The sequence below is a fragment of the Palaemon carinicauda genome, chromosome 1 (genome assembly GCF_036898095.1).
Source record: "Palaemon carinicauda isolate YSFRI2023 chromosome 1, ASM3689809v2, whole genome shotgun sequence".
In the NCBI taxonomy this organism is placed as follows: domain Eukaryota; kingdom Metazoa; phylum Arthropoda; class Malacostraca; order Decapoda; family Palaemonidae; genus Palaemon; species Palaemon carinicauda.
The window spans coordinates 241,046,996-241,064,495 of record NC_090725.1 but is presented as its reverse complement, the minus strand read 5'-3'; the positions used below and the strand labels follow the sequence as shown (position 1 = coordinate 241,064,495).

At 37.7% G+C, this 17,500-nt stretch overlaps 1 long non-coding RNA gene across 4 annotated transcripts in view; it reads right to left on the bottom strand.

The window, feature by feature from the left end:
• LOC137644412 (uncharacterized) overlaps positions 1 to 17,500 on the bottom strand; it is a 296,106-nt gene that overhangs the window by 174,583 nt on the left and 104,023 nt on the right. Inside the window, exon 3 of one of the 4 annotated variants that reach the window (XR_011045157.1) lies at positions 4,407 to 5,040. The exons of the other annotated variants lie outside the window; for them this stretch is intronic. This is a non-coding gene — a long non-coding RNA (uncharacterized lncRNA). Of the gene's footprint in view, positions 1 to 4,406; positions 5,041 to 17,500 lie in introns of those variants that run through there. 4 annotated transcript variants of the gene reach the window in all.

The following is a 17,500-nucleotide window of genomic DNA, read 5'->3' as shown; positions in this document are numbered from 1 at the left end:
CCCAGAGCCCCCACCTTTCCTGCTCCTGCTTCCGTGCGACCCAGTTCAGCACCACCTACCTACAGTAACACCCCCACGGAGTCGGAGATGTACCAGCCACCTCCCCACATGTGGAGACACAAGGCACCGGCTGCGTCAGTCTGGGGTTCAAAGACAGCTGACTATGTGCACCAGTACATGCAGCAGCCACTGCAGCCACAGTACCAACACCAGCAGCCTAAGTACCAGCAGATGCTGCCTCAGCATCCTCCTCAGCATGGGTTCCAGCATCAGATCACGCAGCAGCCAAGCACCGTCTCTGTATCTACTGCTCTAGGTTCGGCTGGCCAGGTACTGAACCAGAGCCCCAGCGCCCTTAACACGAGCGGTCAGAGTCTGGATAACATCTCTGGACTCTCAGGATTCCTCAACCTGTCCAGTGGTCTTCATGCTGCAAGCACCCCGTCTGGGGAGCTGAACACACCTCCACCACCAGAGAAGAACTAGTTACAGTGACAGTTGTGTGCTTCTCAGGATTAGCAGAGACAGGGTTTGGCCATTTTTGTGCCATTTTGTATGTACATGTATGACCATTGTTATCATGTGTACACCATTATTTTTCAGATGAGCAGTGAATAAAAGTTGCATTAACTCTTGATGTTTGTTGATGTTATTTTTAATATTTAATTCATAAATAATTAACAATAATAAATTCCGTATGGCCTTATCCCTTATGCCCTTGTCCTTTGTATGTCAATGAAAAGGTAGTTGGTTAATACAGTAGACGGCGCTTAATAAAACCATCCGGTTATTAAGACCACTGTGGCTTGGTCCGGATGTTACACACTCCGGTTAACAAGACCAGTACGCCGCTTAATAAGACCACTTTATTCCTTAACCCTGGATAGGTACGGTGGGTCGTTTGCGACCCCGAGCGTCAAAAAAAAACAGGTTTTTCTCACGTGACTCACCCCTGTGACTGAATTTGTGGGTGATCGACCTGCAGGAGGTGTCTCCCCTACACGCTCTAGTAGTGTCCAGATGTGCATTGCTGTAGCTGTACTCCTTCCCCGATTTCTGAGACGCGTCGGGGTCGTTCGCGTCCGAGTTTACCCTTTTGAGGTAGTTTGCATAATTATCAAAGTTATTACGTATTATGAAATTGTCGTAGAATGGTGCAACTTGTATAGGTTATCAGTTGTGGAAAGTCTTGGTGGATTGTTTGGCTACCATGTGCATGTTTTTTTTTTTAGTTAAAATGTCGTTCATCACCACGAGGACCATTTTACCGCGAGTGCCCCTTTTTCATTTTTTTTCATTTTTTTGCCAAGTCATTTTTCCGTAAGATATTGCCAAATAGTGTCGTAAAACTTTTGCTTGTTTAGTGTTGGAAAGTGTGTCTAGATGATCTGGCTACCCATGCATGACTTTGTTTTTGTCAGATACGACGTAGTTATTGGTATATTGGGTATTTAACTGCGGTTACCAATTTTTTTTTTTTTTCAATATTTGTAAAAATTACTACGTAGTAAGGAATTGCCGTATATTATTCATTTTTTTTTCATGTTTATGTGTTAGAAAGTGTGCCTTGATGGTTGGGCTAACACGTGCATGTCTTTTTTTTTATCTGAGATATCGTATATTAGAATGTCGGGCATTTTACCGCGAGTGTCCCTTTTTAATTTTTTTTAATTTTTTTGCCAAGTCATTTTTCCGTAAGATATTGCGAAATAGTGTCGTAAAACTTTTGCTTTTTTAATGTTGGAAAGTGTGTCTAGATGATCTGGCTACCCATGCGTGATTTTGTTTTTGTCAGATACGACGTAGTTATTGGTATATTGGGTATTTAACTGCGGTTGCCAATTTCTGTTTTTTTCAATATTTGTAAAAATTTACTACGTAGTAAGGAATTGCCGTATATTATTGATTTTTTTTTCATGTTTATGTGTTAGAAAGTGTGCCTTGATGGTTGGGCTAACACGTGCATGTCTTTTTTTTTTTATCTGAGATGCCGTATATTAGAATGTTGGGCATTTTTCCGCGAGTGCCCCTTTTTATTTGTTTTGCATTTTTTTGCTTAGTCATGTTACCGTAAGGAATTGGCAAGTAGTGTCGCAAAACTTATATTTTTATAGTGTTGGAAAGTGTTTCTAGATGATCTGGCTACCCATGCCTATATTTTTTTTAGCCAGATATGGCGTATATATAAGTATGTGTTCGATTTTCCTGTGATTGCCATTTTTTCGTTTTTTCCCATTTCTTTCAAAATTACTACGTACTAAGGAACTATCACAGAGTAATATTTCATTTATATGTTTATTTGTCGGAAAATATGCCTTGATGGTTTGCCTAGCACGTGGCTGAAATTTTTTTTTCTGAAATGCCGTATATTAGAATGGCCATTTTTCCACGAGTGCCCCTTTTTATTTGTTTTGCATTTTTTTGCTTAGTCATGTTACCGTAAGGAATTGGCAAGTAGTGTCGCAAAACTTATATTTTTATAGTGTTGGAAAGTGTTTCTAGATGATCTGGCTACCCATGCCTATCTTTTTTTTAGCCAGATATGGCGTATATATAGGTATGTGTTCGATTTTCCGGTGATTGCCATTTTTTCGTTTTTTCCCAATTCTTTCAAAATTACTACGTACTAAGGAACTATCACAGAGTAATGATTCCTCTAAATGTTTATTTGTCGGAAAATTTTGTTTACTTTTTTTTGATTGAATATCATCAAATTTTTTAAGCTAAAATATTGTTTTACATTTTTTTTTTCGATTTTATTTCCCTTCAAAAAAAATTTTTTGGGTCAGAATTTTAATTTTATAGTCGTAAAATAATCGACAATTATCCAGCAACCCACCATACAATTTTTATGCATATCCAATAATAATTAGATTAGTAAATAACACCTTGAAATTGACATACCCTTCCTACATTTCAAGTGGCAGATTAGGGAGTCTGAGTCAGTGTGGTTGGCGGCCATTTTGTGGACATATCCGAAGCGTAAGCTGCCCTATCTATATATATTCTTGTTCCCTATAGAATTTGTGATATTTTTGTATATTTTTACCTGCATAAATATCATATTATATATTAAATATATGTATTTTTTTACGAAATTTCCAAGTACTCAAAAAATTACCTTTAGATATGGCCCCTGATATAAATGTAATTTACAAAATAATGAAGATTTTTTTACATATTTCTATTTTAGGATAACATATGTTTATTCCCTAAAAAAATTAGCCACTTCCTATTTCATTTGGGTACCCAAAAAAATTCATGAAATTTGGAAAATTTTTTTTGGCCAAAAAAAGTTACCCTTTTTTTCTCATTTCAGATCTTCACCTCCATGGGTCTGACTTCATCCAAAATACATCAAGATGTGTCCTAAACATTCAAGAATCAATTCCTAAAAGGATTTGTGTATATATGTATAAACTTTTTTTTTATGAATTTTTATGTCAGGTCTTTTTTTTTTCTACTTAATTTTTTAAAATATTTATAATAAATAGTTTTTCTGCAGATGAGTAGTATTTATCTTTACAGTTGTTTTAAGCATTCATTGAAGTTTTTTTTGGCAAAAGAAAAAAGGAGGTTACTGCAAAAACTGATTTTTCAAGAATTTTTTTTGGCGTCGGGGTCGTTCGCGTCCGAGTATACCCTTAAAGGGGTGTCCGAGGACCGTACCTATCCAGGGTTAAGCATCATTTTTACCCCCATATGGGGAATATCTCAACAGTAAAACCTATTTCCTTCTCCCAGTGTCTTTCTCTCTGCCTCTCTCTGTGTCTTTTTATCTGTCTGTCTCTGTATTGCCCTGTCTCTCTGTCTAAAATTGGGGGGGGGGGGGGGCGGGATTGTGGGCCCTCCGAATCCGCCACTGCTATAAACGTCTATGCCATGGAACTTGAGAAGCGTCGCTTTGACGCCATGAAGGACTTTATTCGAGTTCACTGTAATTACTGAAATGAAACAAGTCAATAGCCAATGAAACAAGCCTGTTGAATATTATTTCAAATAATTTATGGAAACGCCCTAATTTTTAGAAGATAATAAAATTATACTTTAGATCCCTTCATTTCCTGTTATTGTGGAAAAATGTCTAAAGCACATGTATAATGTACATGTATTTCATAGAAGTGAATTTCCTACAGTATATGGCATGTCCCTTAATAAAAACAACGCTTATTAAGACCACTTTGGCCCTGTCCCGAGGTGGTCCTAAAGCGGCGACTATTGTATGTATTTTGTGTCTGTCTTTATTAGCTTTTATTTAATACATGTAAGTGTGGCCGCTATCCTTGCTCATAAATGAAGACAAAACAACTTAATTTTTATATACAAACAAAGTGATATGTTTATTTATTTAGATAATGAGAATGTATAAGATTTGTTCAAACGTGTTTATTTACTACTGAGTGCTTGACTAGTAATGCATTTCTACATGTCTATAAAATGTTATCATGGGTTTTAAATCATAAAAAAGTGACATGACCTTCTAGTTTAGACAACCAAACATGATTTTATTACTACATTATTAAATTGTTTTCACTGTTTTTAAAGTTGTGCTTCCTCATGTTGAGTAATTATCAAATGCCACTACCTATCGTTTATTAAATATCAAAAACGTGGCTCAACTCTCCCCAATCTCCCCTACAGTCAATACAAACGTATTACAAATTAACAAGAAAAATTATAATTGTTGAATATTTACAAATTGTACATTTATATTACAAAGTGCATAATTGGAAAATACTTCTTCTACGATGTTCATTTCAAGAGGAATCTTATTGTCTCTGAGGTCCTTTATTGCCTGAACAATACAGTAATACAAATATCATCTAGATCATCCTATCCTGCCACGGAACTGCACCAGTTGGGGAGTTAACCCAGTGCTTGAGAAGATTCCTCTGTTTCTTTCCGTCCTTGGAGGCAGTGTTGGGGCCACTAGCTGTCTGTGTATCCTCCAAGTTACGTCCCTCTCGCCATGCTCCTGGAACAAAGTCGTGGTTCTCATTCTCTGCCCGGTCAAGCTGCTGGTTCTGTAGTCCTGGGTACCTGGAATTTGAATTCATTTACTTTTAAGCTAACCTATCAGGTAAAATTATATAATTTTTATAAACATAGGCTGAAAGGTAAAATGCATTGTATACTGTATAAAATATGCTACGTAAACATGAATTACCTGGTCCTCATGAGGTTGTGCAGGATCAAGCATGCTTTGACAATGAGCCTGACAGTGGAGGGGTGATGCTGCATGGTGCTTAGCAGAATCTGGAATCTGTTAACAAGGATGCCGAAAGCATTTTCTACTACCCTCCTTGCTCGGGAAAGCCTGTAGTTGAAGATGCGTTGTTCATTCGTCAGACCCCTGAGGTTGTATGGCTTCATCATGGTTGATCGTAGGGCGAAGGCATCGTCACCGATGAAGAAGTAGGGCCCATCCTGGTTGTCACTGGGGAGAGGCTCAGGGTCAGGGAATCCTAGGGTACCGTCCTCAGCGCATTCCTTCAGCTCACAGTCATTGTATATCTGCGCATCTGATGCTGATCCAGTACCACCGACATCTGCCCAAATGAATTTATAGTCAGCATCCGCCAGCGCCATCAGAACAATGGAGTAGAATCCTTTGTAGTTGAAATATTGGGACCCACTCTTTGCAGGACAGGGGCAGGCAACGTGCTTCCCATCAAGTGCCCCACATGTATGGGGAAAGTTCCATCTTTGGAAGAACTTGTCAGCTATGGCGCGCCAACCATCAGGTGTACTTGGGCAAACTAGCACCTCATCCAAATATTCGTCAATAATGGCTTGACAGACTTCTCTGACCACTAGGGACTGGGTGTTGTGAGGAACCCTCCATCCGAACTTCATCGAGGCATACTTGTTCCCAGAGGCAAGGTGACGCAATGTCAGGGCCAGCTTCATGCCCGGCTCAAGCGGATCCCTGAAGAAGGTGTGCTGCTTGATTATCCTTGGACCCACTCTGGCTAGCAGCTCATCGAACATCGCTGGGGGCATACACAGGAAATTAGTGAAGGATGCATGGTCCTCCTTACGGAGTTCCACCATAAGCTGGTCATATATGCCAAACTGACGTCGCCTCCCGATCCATGGTCTCACCCAGTTCTTTCTCCTCCGTTCACCTCTTCTTCTCCTGGCTTTATTGGCACGCAACTGGTAAAGTGTCAAATCGATGAGGTCATGTTGATGTTGGAGAACAGCTAGTAGGTATTCTCGTCTCAGCCTTGCCGGATCCTCCATCTCTCGGATGATATGAACATCTGCTCACCATGAAATCTAGAGGAGTACTGACGGGTTCCTCCTGTGAACCCCATTTTTATATCCCAATTCCCCTAAATGCTACCAATACGCCATTATACGGCAGCTGTACGTTAGAAACACGTTCAGTAAGTTCTGTGGTCGTCCGGAACATGTTAAATACGTCTACATACGTCAATATGCGTAGGAGATAAGTTCGATATAAGTTATACATACGTTCAAAGCACGTTACTCATAAGTTTTGGGTACGCTAGACATTATCTCGACGTATTTGGACTTATGAGTAACCTACACTTAACGTGTTTGAACGTGTGTCAACGATCGCATAACTTAACTATTACTTATGGCTGCGTATACGGGACGTATAGCCATACGCTGACATACGTTGAGAAATTTTGAGCATGCACAAAATTTTTCGACGACCTCGACATACTTCAACGTATACCAACGTGCTTCAGCGTGCTGTTAACGTATACAAAACTTACCCATAACTTATTCGACGTACGCCAGCATATTTGCCAAATTTTTCATACGTCGGCATACGCTGGCTAAATCGTCAAGGTGTGACAGGGCCTTTACACACGTTCTCACACTCGCTACTTCGTTCCTAACCCTATCTAATCGTGATACACCAGCCATACTCCTTAGACACTTCATCTCAAACGCATTCAATTTTTGTCTCTCCGTCACTTTCATTCCCAACAAATCCGATCCACACATTACAGTTGGTACAATCACTTTCTCATACAGAACTCTCTTACATTCATACCTAACCCTCTATCCTCACCACTCCCTTCACTGCACCAAACACTTCGCAGCCTTCATTCACTCTCTGACGTATATCTGCTTCCACTTCACCATTTGCTGCAACACCAGACCCCAAGTACTTAAACTGATCCACCTCACGTAACTCTCCATTCAACATGACATTCAACCTCCCACCACCATCTCTTCTCGTGCATCTCATAACCTTACTCTTAACCACATTAACTCTCAACTTCCTTCTCTCACATACCCTTCCCAACTCTGTCACTAATCGACCAAGCTCCTCTTCCGAGTCTGCAACCAGTGCAGTATCATCCGCAAACAACAACAGATTTACCTCCCATTCATGATCACTCTCGTCTATCAGTTTCTATCCTCTACCAAGTACTCGGGGCATTCACCTCTCTCACCACTCCAAAAAACAAACAAATTGAACAACCATGGTGACATCACACATCCCTGTCTCAGACACACTCTCACTGGGAACCACTTGCTTACTTCATTTCCTATCCTAACACACACTTTACTATCTACATAGATAGTCTTCACTGCTTGCAACAACCTTCCACCAATTCCATATAACCTCATCACATTCCACATCGCTTAGTGTCAACTCTATCATACGCTTTCTCCAGATACATAAACGCAACATACACCTCCTTGCCTTTTCCTAAACATTTCACGCATATCTGCCTAACTGTAAAAATCTGATTCATACATCCCCTACCTCTTCTGAAACCACCCTGTAATTCTAATATTGCACTCTCTGTTTTATTCTTAATCCTATTAATTAGTTCTCTACCATACACTTTTCCAACCACACTCAACAAACTAATACCCCTTGAATTACACCACTCATGCACATCTCCCTTACCTTTATATAGTGGTACAATACACGCACACACTGGTACCATTGCCAACATAAAACATATATTAAACAATCTCACCAACCCTTCAAGTGCAGTCACACCCCCTTCCTTTAACATATATATCATTACTTGTCAAGGCACAACCCTAGTTGGAGAGGCAAAATGCTATAAGCCCAAGGAATTCAAAAGAGAAAGCAGCCCAGGGCAGAAAGGAGATAGAGAATTAATAAATAAACTATAAGAAAAAAAATATAAAATATAATAAAATGATTAACAACGTTAAACAGATTAGTAACACATACAGTAAACTATGAAAAAAGGCTTCTGTCGAGGTCTTCAACAGAAAAACATAGGTAATAAGTTTGAACTTTTGAAGTTCCTTGGAATCCCAGTTGGAATAAACTTCAAGAATATTGTGCAATATTGAGTATCATGATAGAGAGGACAAGACTATCAGAATTAGCTGCATACCAAGTATTCTGTACAGGATGGTATAATCTGGGAAGATCTGAATGCAAAGGATGCCCCGAATTGTGAAAAGTTTTAGGGAAAATTCACAAAGAACTATGTGAACAACTGTGCCAGAAATTGGTATCCAGATTATGGATAAGGAATTTAATAGACAGCAGGTTTTTGGCCAACAAATTAACAGATGAAGAACAATACTCAAAGGAGGGTAAAATGAAAAAAAAAAAATATTTCCTCAGGATGAACTGATCACAATAATCTTACGAAGACTTTCTTAATATACCAATTCTTTTGAAATGAAGAACCAGATTAGATGAAGTTCTCAAAAATAATTTTCCAAAGAAAAAATTAAACCTAGAATTTTAAATTAGTTATATATAATTCAAGAAATTATCAATGCAAATGTCTAAATGTTGAGGAACCACTGTACTTAATTCCCAACATTTGCACCATACACTATTTTACAAACATCTGTATTAAAGAATTTCTGGCTGCTAAACCACATGGCATGCATATACAGTATAAAATGAAATCAACCGAGAACATTACCCTGAGGAGCACCAGATATTACATGCTTATAGACACTACAGTGTCCCTCAACAACTACTCTTTGCAATTTATTCCTTGGATATTCAATAATGATGGTTAAAAAAAAAAAAAAAAAAAAAAAAAAAAAATGACACCCTACCCCACCCTCTGTTTAAGTTCTAAAATAAGGGCCTCATGATTAATAAGATCAAAAGCAGCAATAAATTCAAGGAAAATCATACAAATTTCCTGACCACATTCGATGGATTCCTGTACAGCATTGGAAATTGTAAGAAAGGCTCACCTGCACCAAAGCCTTTGCATAAAGACAAACTGTAAACTAAGGAACAGATAATTACCTTCACCATACCTATTTAAGACATTTTACCAAATGACGTTCAAAAACTATAGATAATATGAGAGTTATGGAATCTGGGTGGTAATTTGTAGGACTAGACCAACCGCAAATACATTCACCTAATGGAGTATCATTACCAGTTTTCTAAGCAATACAAAAAGAACCTCCTCTTGGTAACTTGAGAAAATAACATAACTTAAGGGATAAGAAATCAGCAGTCTTTAAAAAACGCAAGGGAAAATACCATTAGTGCCTACATCTCTGTAAGCATCAATTTCTTGTGGAAGTATATATATATATATATATATATATATATATATATATATATATATATATATATATATATATGTATATATATATATATATATATATATATATATATATATATATATATATATATATATATATATATATATATATATATATATATATATGCATGCAAGTATCAAATCTACCAATCAAATAATTATTTTCAATCGGATCAAATCAATTCTCCATAAATTTCCTATAGTTAAATAAACACTGGTAGAAAACCTTATGGAATGAACAGCTGTGATGCCGAGAGAATTTCTCTTTGAATTATTCAGATATGATTCTAATAGTTACAAATATGCTACAGTTGATTGATATTTATTTAAAGCGTTGGCATAAATGACACTTTTGACATATAACAGCAGGTTTTGACAGATTGTATTTTCTTGCTATTTGTTGTAAAATAAAAAAAAAACAAGGAAAATTTAACAATTGCCTGTTAGTGTGCTTAGAATATGTTATGGATTTGACCCAATATTTTTGTGGCTTTACGTACAGTGTAACCATACATTTTCGCTAAACATCAGTACAGACAAAACATTTCACAACAGGACGCATTCAATCACGTATATTACCCGAAAAAAACTTTGATATACTAACCAATACATACAATTAGAAGGGAAAAACACACAAATTCATGATTCCCAACTCTATTACTCTTTCACAAATGGTAATGGATATATGTGTACGATAAAATTCTAACACAAAACAAAAATAAGAATTTTTTTTTCATTCAATTTTGTCAATCAAGACTGTCAAGTAACGAGTTATAACACATGCCTCACACTCGCACAAACACAAATCATATATATATATATATATATATATATATATATATATATATATATATATATATATATATATATATATATATACACACATACATACATACATATACCAAAGGCATTTCCCCCAATTTTGGGGGGTAGCCGACATCAACAAGAAACAAAACAAAAAAGGGGACCTCTACTCTCTACGTTCCTCCAGCCTAACCAGGGACTCAGCCGAGTTCAGCTGGTACTGCTAGGGTGCCACAGCCCAACCTCCCACATTTCCACCACAGATGAAGCTTCATACTGCTGAGTCCCCTACTGCTGCTACCTCCGTTGTCATTTAAGGCACCGGAGGAAGCAGCAGGGCCTACCGGAACTGCGTCACAATCGCTCGCCATTCATTCCTATTTCTAGCACGCTCTCTTGCCTCTCTCCCATCTATCCTCCTATCACCCAGAGCTTTCTTCACACCATCCATCCACCCAAACCTTGGCCTTCCTCTTGTACTTCTCCCATCAACTCTTGCATTCATCACCTTCTTTAGCAGACAGCCATTTTCCATTCTCTCAACATGGCCAAACCACCTCAACACATTCATATCCACTCTAGCCGCTAACTCATTTCTTACACCCGTTCTCACCCTCACCACTTCGTTCCTAACCCTATCTACTCGAGATACACCAGCCATACTCCTTAGACATTTCATCTCAAACACATTCAATTTCTGTCTCTCCATCACTTTCATTCCCCACAACTCCGATCCATACATCACAGTTGGTACAATCACTTTCTCATATAGAACTCTCTTTACATTCATGCCCAACCCTCTATTTTTTACTACTCCCTTAACTGCCCCCAACACTTTGCAACCTTCATTAACTCTCTGACGTACATCTGCTTCCACTCCACCATTTGCTGCAACAACAGACCCCAAGTACTTAAACTGATCCACCTCCTCAAGTAACTCTCCATTCAACATGACATTCAACCTTGCACCACCTTCCCTTCTCGTACATCTCATAACCTTACTCTTATCCACATTAACTCTCAACTTCCTTCACTCACACACCCTTCCAAATTCTGTCACTAGTCGGTCAAGCTTCTCTTCTGTGTCTGCTACCAGTACAGTATCATCCGCAAACAACAACTGATTTACCTCCCATTCATGATCATTCTCGCCTACCAGTTTTAATCCTCGTCCAAGCACTCGAGCATTCACCTCTCTCACCACTCCATCAACATACAAGTTAAACAACCACGGCGACATCACACATCCCTGTCTCAGCCCCACTCTCACCGGAAACCAATCGCTCACTTCATTTCCTATTCTAACACATGCTTTACTACCTTTGTAGAAACTTTTCACTGCTTGCAACAACCTTCCACCAACTCCATATAACCTCATCACATTCCACATTGCTTCCCTATCAACTCTATCATATGCTTTCTCCAGATCCATAAACGCATCATACACCTCCTTACCTTTTGCTAAATATTTCTCGCATATCTGCCTAACTGTAAAAATCTGATTCATACAACCCCTACCTCTTCTAAAACCACCCTGTAATTCCAAGATTGCATTCTCTGTTTTATCCTTAATCCTATTAATCAGTACTCTACCATACACTTTTCCAACTACACTCAACAAACTAATACCTCTTGAATTACAACACTCATGCACATCTCCCTTACCCTTATATAGTGGTACAATACATGCACAGACCCAATCTACTGGTACCATTGACAACACAAAACACACATTAAACAATCTCACCAACCATTCAAGTACAGTCACACCCCCTTCCTTCAACATCTCAGCTTTCACACCATCCATACCAGATGCTTTTCCTACTCTCGTTTCATCTAGTGCTCTCCTCACTTCCTCTATTGTAATCTCTCTTTCATTCTCATCTCCCATCACTGGCACCTCAACACCTGGAACAGCAATTATATCTGCCTCCCTATCATCCTCAACATTCAGCAAACTTTCAAAATATTCCGCCCACCTTTTCCTTGCCTCCTCTCCTTTTAACAACCTTCCATTTCCATCTTTCACTGTCTCTTCAATTCTTGCGCCGGCCTTCCTTACTCTCTTCACTTCTTTCCAAAACTTCTTCTTATTCTCTTCATATGACTGACCCAGTCCCTGACCCCACCTCAGGTCAGCTGCCCTCTTTGCCTCACGTACCTTGCGCTTTACTTCCACCTTTTTCTCTCTATATTTTTCATACTTCTCTATACTATTACTCTGCAGCCATTCTTCAAAAGCCCTCTTTTTCTCTTCTACTTTTACCTTCACTCCTTCATTCCACCATTCACTGCCCTTCCTCATGCTGCCTCCAACAACCTTCTTGCCACACATCACTTGCAATCCCAACAAAATTTTCTTTTGCTAACTTCCACTCCTCCTCTAAATTACCAGTTTCTCTTACTCTCACCTCGTCAAATGCCATTTTCAACCTTTCCTGACATTTACTTTTTACCCCCGGTTTTATTAGCTCTTCAACCCTCACTAGCTCCCTTTTACATCCACCTACTCTATTCCCCCACCCTTTTGCTACAACTAATTTTCCTTCCACCAAAAAATGATCAGACATACCGTTAGCCATACCCCTAAACACGTGCACGTCTTTCAATCTTCCAAACATTCTTTTAGTTATCAACACATAATCCATTAATGCCCTTTCTACTACTCTTCCATTTGCCACTCTTACCCATGTATACTTACTTTTATCTTTCTTTTTAAAAAAGCTAGCACTTATAACCATCTCTTGTTCAACACACATATCTACCAGTCTCTCACCACTCTCATTTTCACCTGGTACGCCATACTTCCCAATGACACCTTCTACCTCTCCAGCGCCCACTCTAGCATTTAAGTCACCCATAACAACTACATAATTCCTTCTACCCAGTCCTTCTACACACCTAGTTAATTCATTCCAGAACTCATTCCGCTCTTCTTCACTTTTCTCACTACGTGGCCCATACGCACTGAAAAACGCCCAACATTCCCTACCCAACCTAACCCTTACCCACATTAACCTAGATGATATCTCCTTCCATTCCACTACTTTACCTGTCATCCATTCACTCAGCAATAAAGCCACACCCTCTCTCGCTCTTCCCCTTTCAATCCCAGATACTCTACCAGACATTTCACCAAACATCACTTCACGCTTTCCTTTCATCTTTGTCTCACACAAGGCCAATACATCCATCCTTCTACTTCTAAACATACTTCCAATCTCACATCTTTTACTCTCTATCGTACTACATCCACGCACATTCAGACACCCAAAAACTAGAGTGCGGGGAGCAGTCACTCTCCCCCCAGCTCCATCTCTTTGTTGCTGTCTCACAGGATTTTTTATACAGGAGAGGGGGTTCCCAGCCCCCTCGTCCCGTCCCTTTTAGTCGCCTCTTACGACACGCAGGGATAACGTTGGCGCTATTCTAATTGTTTTATGCCCCCGCGGCCACAGGGGGCATATATATATAATATATATATATATATATATATATATATATATATATATATATATATATAATATATATATATATATATATATATATATATAATATATATATATATATATATATATATATATATATATATATATATATATATATATATATATATATATATATATATATATATATATATATATATATATATATATAATATATATATATATATATCAACGAGATGGTCCTACTAGTAATAACTTATGCATCAGAAACTTGGAGCGTTACTAAAGCCTCAGAACATAGGCTAAGCTAGTTACAACTTAAGCACTATAGAAAGGATAATGATGGGAAAAGAGTAAAGGGTACCTGACACTTGCACGCATTCGTGGCACGCACTGGCAGCATTGATGCGCGAACTCGCGTGAACGAGCCGTGAAAATGTCGTGAACAGTGCGGGAACTCGCGTGCCAGAGCGTACTAATGCGTGCCATGCGTGCCCAGAACTTTGAAATGTTTAAAGTTTGTGGCACGCATTGGCACGCACAAAATAGTCGTGAAATAGTCGTGAACGATGCGCCAACTGGAGTGAACTGGAGTGAACAGTGCGGGAACTGGCGTGAACTGGAGTGAACGATGCGGGAAGTGGCGTGAACTTTATAATGAAGAGAAACAAAAAGGAAACGAAAAAATTAATGAAAAGGAAAGAAAAATAAACCTAATAAATTTTTATATTTGCTGTTTTAATGTAAAAAAAAAATTATATCTTATTTCAAACTATTTCTATAACTTTATAATGAAGAGAAACAAAAAGGAAACGAAAAAATTAATGAAAAGTTAAGAAAAATAAACTAATAAATTTTTATATTTGCTGTTTGAATGTAAAAATAAAATTATGTCTCATTTCAAACTATTTCTATAACTTTATAATGAAGAGAAACAAAAAGGAAACGAAAAAATTAATGAAAAGGAAAGAAAAATATAAACCTAATAATTGTTTATATTTGCTGTTTGAATGCAAAAATAAAATGATGTCTTATTTCATGCACACACTTATTTTCCTCTATTACCAATCAAGACCCAAAACTTTTGTTTTAAATAAAAATGAACTGAAAAATAAACCCAAGAAATTTTTAAGTTTGCTGTTTGAATGTAAATATAAAATGATGTTTTATTTCATCAACATACTTATTCTTCTTTATTACCTTAAAATGAAGAGCAAAACAAATTTTTTCTGTTTGCTGTTTTAATGTAAAAATAAAATGATTTCTTATTTCAACACACTTTTTTCTCTATTACCTTAAAATCAACAGCCTAAAAACTTTTCATGTTTGCTGCTTTTAATGTTAAAATAAAATGCTTTCTTAATACTTGTACATATTTTATGTCTGCTATTTATATGTAAATCAAATGCTTTCATATTGAAACAAAAATAAAGGGCAACAAAAAATACAAACGAAAAAGATACGTTTCTTCTCCTCAATGCAATGGTGTCTCTGACAGAAAGCATTGTTGTCTCTTCCGAAGCCAATCCAAGAATGTCCTCGGGTTGGAGAAGCCCCGTTTTTATATGGAGTGGTCAATTCGTGAACTGGCGTGAACGATGCGGAAACGATGCGGAATGATGAGCGAACTCGCGTGAACGTGTCGTGAACTTCTCGTGAACTACGCGTGCCAATTCGTGCCATCGCGTGAACGTCGCGTGAACGATGCGCGAACTGGAGTGAACTGGTCGTGAACAGTGCGGGAAAAACACCAATGCGTGCCAGTGCGTGGCAAAAATGCGCGCAAGTGTCAGGTAGGCTTAACATGGATACGAGAGCAAATTAATGTAGAGGATATTCTAACATGTAAGAGAATGAAAAAGACATATCATGAGAATGAGACAATAAATGGACATTAAGAGTAACAGAATGGGTCCCTAGAGATTGTAAAGAACGAAGACGCGAGTGGAAAAACGTGTCTGAGGCCTTTGCTCTGCAATGAACTAGTAACGGCAGAACATATATATATGTATATATATATATATATATATATATATATATATATATATATATATATATATATATATATATATATACACACACACACACAGTACGGATGTGTAATAAAAGTACACGAATACAAATATAAGACAGCATAATTACCTGAAAATGTAAAAGCAATCATACATCAACATTAGTAAGAAAGCTAAATTTTCAGCGTGATTGTGTGCAGGATGGTTGACGGGTTGGTTGTCTAAATCAGATGATAATGAGGAAACTTCCCACAGGATTTATCCATGATTCAGCAACTAAAAATATTAATGTACATAGATGCTATTGTATCCTCCTCATTAGAATCTACGACTTCATGTTGAATATTTAGTGGGTTGGTGAAAGATGAGCCTAGCTTCCTTATTCCCCTTGAAGTCTTTATGAAGAAGGCTTCTCGCCACCATGCCTTTTTTCTTAATATAACAGAAGTTGACTCATTTACAGATGCAATATCCCAAAATCAAATTCCGCCCCAGAAATAATCATACGAGAACTGTACCACAGTGCCCATTGGCCCATTCCAATCCCATATAGATAGTTACAGGTGAATTTATCAGACCCAAAGACTATTTGACATCTTGACAATGTATATTGTAGAAGTAGTGGTGGGTGGTACCAATGAACTACATACAATGATAAAGGAGCCGATTGCAAAGTAAATTCCAATAGCTGCCACATTATGCCTTAAATGTCTGAATAAATGATGAACTAACCTACTCTCCCAACAGACCACAAACCACCTTCCCAATTACCATTGCACCATACAGCCGACATTCAAGTTTTCATCTTGTTCTCAATCCCTAAAATACCAAAATCTACAAAATGTTCATCAAAATGTCTTCTTTTCTCTACTTAATGTTATATAACACCTCAAATTAGTGACCTTTTTATTATTATTTTTTTTGCCATGCCAAATCAGTCACGTAGGCAGAACGGTTCCTCCTGAAACCTGCTTAGGCAGGAGCCGGGCAGCTGCTGTCCGTTTCACAGCAGTCATAAAAATATCCGTTCCCTTCTAGGTTCCCAGATAAGAAACTCATGTTTAGCTTGTTAAATTCACCGAATGTCTACTTGCTCAATTACCTCATACATAATCATCCATTTGGTGTCTTTAAACCTAGCATATTTTTCATTCAGGTTTCACCGTTATGACATCTTTATTTTTTTTCTTGCCAAAGTCACAACTGTTAAAGCATACATAATAACATCTCAGATCTTTCATATCCAAGAGGAACTCTCTCTCTCCATTTTCATTTTGACTTTTCACCAATTATTGTTCATATATAACCCAGCTAATCTTCTTTTCTTTATCCTATCATTTAAAAAAGCACACATCCGTACATATATTGACATATATATATATATATATATATATATATATATATATATATATATATATATATATATATATATATATATATATATATATATATTTCCCAATTACTGTGAAACACACGACCGCACTCTCAACTCCATCACCATCACGAGTAATGAGAGCATTAGTCATCAAGTAAATAGGGTACATTACTGTTTTTTACTTACTCTTTGTTCCTTCTGTCACGCTCTCTATAACACGAGGACTCATGAGACTTCACTAGGCGGCTCTTTAAAACCTTCAAGTGAGGGAGTTGCTAAGGTCTAGGAGGTTACGATAGACAG